The following is a 5,636-nucleotide window of genomic DNA, read 5'->3' as shown; positions in this document are numbered from 1 at the left end:
CAACAGAGCCACCAGGCGACCCTCTCTTGTGTTTTAGGCAGTCTCCTCCAGATCCCCACCGCCTCACCGACATTGTCCGTCAGTGGCCGCGCGTTCACCGGCTCTTCATCTGGATCTCAATTTATGTTAAATCCATGCACATGGATGATTAAGTTGCTTCTGTTTTACTCCCTGCAAAATAAAAAGTTGTTTATTTTTACCTTTACAAATTTCATGTGCCCACTAAGGAGCAAGTTGATGTAAGTTAATACAACCATTGCACTGCCATGCTGCACTCATCTTCACGGTAGTAAGTAAATAAATGGTAAATCCAAATATTCCATTGTTGATCTGGTTTAGGAGCTACAGTAAGAAAGCATGATCAATAGTTCTCAAAAGAAAACAAGCATGATTAATCATGGAGAGTGGATTTGTTGCCACCGGGTGGCACTGCCTCCCTGGTAGCTGCCATCGGATGATTGTTTTAAGATTCGGTCTGAGGCACTGAGATTTGCATGTCGCGCTTCCTAAACAAGCTTCAACCCTAATTACACGCATGCATTGGCAGGGAGTGCAGCAGGGTGTAGTGATATACCGGCCTTATGTCAGCTCATGCGCGTGTCACATCTGCAATGAGAAATTTATTTCCCTGGCGCGCCGTACCGATGCTCCGCATGCATGCGTTTTCAACTGTTCACACAAGATCTACATATTAAGCTGCATTTTACTAGCTCCCGTCTCGTTCTAGCCTAAATAGTGGCATGCCTGCCTCGCTCACTTGAGCATGCATGTTACATAAATTCTTACCTACACAGGGAACATTAAATGTCTTGTTTTCTCTTTGCTCTCCATAATTCTCTCTGTCTAACACGCATGCGCAGATGCAAATTAAGTCAAGCAACCTTTGACCTACTTAGTGCATAACAAAGCACACATGCAAACTAAAACAAACTGCTCCTAAGTAAGGATGGAGCCTGTCAATGCTACCGAACTAAGCACACACAAATCACACACACTACTATATACAAATCGATCTGAATCCAGCTTGTTAGACTTCTAAACCGACCACTGCTTACGTGACATCACCACATGTTGCTGACATGCAAACTTAAGGATACGGCCTGCACATGCACATTAAATCCCTAGTCAGCATGAACGTATGTTTCACTGAAACACCTGGGTAATACTGTTTCCCGCCAGGCCACTCTCTGACCCTTTTCCACTTGTGGCGGGCATGAACACTGGCGTAGGCTACAGTTCGGGCAGGTGTTTATCGCGACAGGGAAGATGAACCAGGCTATCTTCTCCAGATCGAAAAGCCAAAAACCCAAGCAAATATTAGATGTCAAAAATGGCAGCTACTACGTGAAACTCAAAAAACACAGAAAAATTTACAAAATCTCGCTCTGGTGTAGCTCGATGTTCCTTATACAACAGAAATGGGCGAATGGGATGGGGGCTCCTATCGCATGCTGTGTTGCCTATGGCTCTCATATATATACGTTTCAATTTACACTACGGCTGCCACCAAAGAGCTTACCAAACACGGTGTTGCTAACTTTGGAATGACCTTGTCAGTAATGCTTTGACTGGAGAGACCGCACCCTATTCCACCTACTACGAGTTGGCATGTTTACAGATTCTGGTGCCACTGAACACTGCGGCATGGTGCAGACGTGTAAGAAGATTTGCAGGTTGCGTCTGTAATTAGAGAAAGCCCTCTCTAACTTAGTTGCATGCAGCACAGATATACAAGCATGAATGGATGACATCGCATGGGGGGGCAGTGCCACCGGGTGGCAACACCAAGAGTGGATTTGTTGCCACCGGGTGGCACTGCCTCCCTGGTAGCTGCCGTCGGATGAGTGTTTTAAGATTCGGTCTGAGGCACTGAGATTTGCACGTCGCGCTTCCTAAACAAGCTTCAACCCTAATTACACGCATGCATTGGCAGGGAGTGCAGCAGGGTGCAGTGATATACCGGCCTTATGTCAGCTCATGCGCGTGTCACATCTGCAATGAGAAATTTATTTCCCTGGCGCGCCGTACCGATGCTCCGCATGCATGCGTTTTCAACTGTTCACACAAGATCTACATATTAAGCTGCATTTTACTAGCTCCTGTCTCGTTCTAGCCTAAATAGATGGCATGCCTGCCTCGCTCGCTTGAGCATGCATGTTACATAAATTCTTACCTACACAGGGAACATTAAATGTCTTGTTTTCTCTTTGCTCTCAATAATTCTCTCTGTCTAACACGCATGCGCAGATGCAAATTAAGTCAAGCAACCTTTGACCTACTTAGTGCATAACAAAGCACACATGCAAACTAAGACAAACTGCTCCTAGATAAGGATGGAGCCTATCAATGCTACCGAACTAAGCACACACAAATCACACACACTACTATATAGAAATCGATCTGAATCCAGCTTGTTAGACTTCTAAACCGACCACTGCTGATAGGAATTAGTATTGGATAGCAGAACGTGACATCACCACATGTTGCTGACATGCAAACTTAAGGATACGGCCTGCACATGTCTTGGGCAGTGCATGAGCACATTAAATCCCTAGTCAGCATGAACGTATGTTTCACTGAAACACCTGGGTAATACTGTTTCCCGCCAGGCCACTCTCTGACCCTTTTCCACTTGTGGCGGGCATGAACACTGGCGTAGGCTACAGTTCGGGCAGGTGTTTATCGCGACGAGGGAAGATGAACCGAGGCTATCTTCTCCAGATCGAAAAGCCAAAAACCCAAGCAAATATTAGATGTCAAAAATGGCAGCTACTACGTGAAACTCAAAAAACACAGAAAAATTTACAAAATCTCGCTCTGGTGTAGCTCGATGTTCCTTATACAACAGAAATGGGCGAATGGGATGGGGGCTCCTATCGCATGCTGTGTTGCCTATGGCTCTCATATATATACGTTTCAATTTACACTATGGCTGCCACCAAAGAGCTTACCAAACACGGTGTTGCTAACTTTGGAATGACCTTGTCATTAATGCTTTGACTGGAGAGACCGCACCCTATTTCACCTACTACGAGTTGGCATGTTTACAGATTCTGGTGCGACTGAACACTGCGTCATGGTGCAGACGTGTAAGAAGATTTGCAGGTTGCGTCTGTAATTAGAGAAAGCCCTCTCTAACTTAGTTGCATGCAGCACAGATCTACAAGCATGAATGGATGACATCGCATGGGGGGGCAGTGCCACCGGGTGGCAACACCATATTTTCCTTTTTAGAAAATATGAAAAATTACGAGATCGAATCGGAGCGGAGGAGACGCACGAGGGCGTGTCCCCACGTGGTAGCGCGGGCCCCACCCTGGCCACGCCGCCATATGGGGACGGCTCCTCGGAGTCCCTCTTCCACTCTGGTTCGACCTGGTACTTTCCTTCTGTCGTGAAATTTTTTGCTATATAATCCCCCGGATCCCCCGAGGTCCGTATATAGTTTTCTCGTCGTGTTTTGTTTCGGCCTGTTTCTGTTCAGATATCGTCGCAAGGTTCATCCTCAGAAGATTATGAAATGCGTCGCAAACGTGGGCTCCTCCAGGATCTAGATCAAGGAACTTTCGTTGGATGGGCGGAAGAGGAAAGGGTCGTGACAAGACGGAAAGAGATGGATGAGAGTGTCAAGGAGGAAGTGAAGAAGATGTCATCAATAGAAAGAGAGCGGCAAGCTGTGGGGAGTAAGCCAATCTTGGTGGGATCGGTTAACACTCGACGTTCTTTCTCTCATAACTTGCAGGGACCTTTACCACCTGCTCCTAGCCTCAACTCTTTCCCTGCTGTGGAGGAAGCTCTTCGGGTTACCGATGAGTTTTGTGATCAATATCGTGTTCTGAGAAGGGAAGTGGAGATACTTCAGGAAGTCCAGCTCGATGACGGTGATGATGGCGACGTTTTCCCCCTCCGGGAGGGAATTTTCCCGGCAGATTTCAGCCTGCCGGAGAGCTCTTTTCTCTCTGGTGTTTTTTCGCCCCGCAGAGGCGGCTGTGACTATCCTCGATGTTACGTCGCACGTTAGGGTTTCACGGGAGATGAAGTACGCGAAACGGCGATGGCCGAGGGGGTCGTGGGCCCCTCCCCACATGGCGGCGCGCCGGCCCTGAGTGGCCGCGCCGGCCTATGGGGAGGGCCCATGGCGGCCCTCCTCGGCCTCCCCTTTTGGCTGGCTCCGTCATCTGGGAAAATAGGACCTTCGGTATATTTTCCGTCAATTGTTGATCTTCAGAAATATTGTATCCTAACGGTGCTTTTTCCAGCAGAATTCTGACTCCGGTGAGTAATTCTCCAATAATCATGAAACATGCAAAATAGGTGAAATAACATAAGTATCATCTCTAAATATGAAATATATCAATGAATAATAGTAAATTATGATATAAAATAGTGATGCAAAATGGACGTATCAACTCCCCCAAGCTTAGACCTCGCTTGTCCCCAAGCGAAGCGGAACTCGATAAACAAGACCACATGTTTATGGAGTGAAGAGTCGATAAATAAAATACGGACAAGAAGCATCACATTTATTAATTCACACAAGACATTCTAGTAAACAACTTCCTCATATAACTCAACTTGAAACAAGTAAAGGGAAATCACAAATAAAGGTGCATAGAAAATCATAATTGGTGATGGCAAACTTCGTTCTTGGTCAAAGAACAATTAACGGATTGTACTTATCTTTCGAGCGAGCCTTTATATTAGAGCTTATATAGCGAGATCTTACATGCTCGGTCATAACAATCTCCTCATAATCATTGATAACCTTCAAAGTCATATTCATTCGAGATAAAATTTGTACTAAACAAGGAAGAATAAAAGACATGATTAAATAGATCACAATATAAATGGTTGGATCACAACAACTCAATTGCTTGCTTGAGATAGGGGAAATAGGTTTACCGACTCAACATAAAAGTAAAAGATAGGCCCTTCGCGAGAGGAAGCGAGGATTAAATCATGTGCTAGAGCTTTTCAAGTTTTGAAATCATATAGAGAGCATAAAAATAAAGTTTTGAGAGGTGTTTGTTGTTGTCAACGAATGGTAGTGGGCACTCTAACCCCCTTGCCAAACAGACTTTCCAAGAGCGGCTCCCATGAAGGACGTTATTTCTACCAGCAAGGTACATCATCCCTCTTCTCTTTTGTTTACACATGTACTTTAGTTTTATTTATGGATGACACTCCTCCCAACCTTTGCTTTCACAAGCCATGGCTAACCGAATCCTCGGGTGCCTTCCAACATTTCACGTACCATGGAGGAGTGTGTATTTGCAAGATTAAGTTGCTTACTGATGAATCAGGGCAAAACATGTGAAGAGAATTATTGATGAAAGTTAATTAATTGGGGCTGGGAACCCCATTGCCAGCTCTTTTTGCAAGATTATTGGATACGCAGATGTGCCACTAGTCCATTGGTGAAAGTCTGCCCAACAAAATTGAAAGATAAAACACCACATACTTCCTCATGAGCTATAAAACATTGACACAAATAAGAGATAATAACTTTTTGAGTTTTTTAAAGGTAGCACATGAAGTATTTACTTGGAATGGCAGAGAGATACCACACAGTAGGTAGTTATGGTGGACACAAATGGCATAGGTTTGGTTTAAGGTTTTGGATGCACGAGAAGTAT

The sequence above is a fragment of the Lolium rigidum genome, chromosome 3, assembly GCF_022539505.1.
Source record: "Lolium rigidum isolate FL_2022 chromosome 3, APGP_CSIRO_Lrig_0.1, whole genome shotgun sequence".
Lineage (NCBI taxonomy): Eukaryota > Viridiplantae > Streptophyta > Magnoliopsida > Poales > Poaceae > Lolium > Lolium rigidum.
This window is presented reverse-complemented; position numbering follows the sequence as displayed.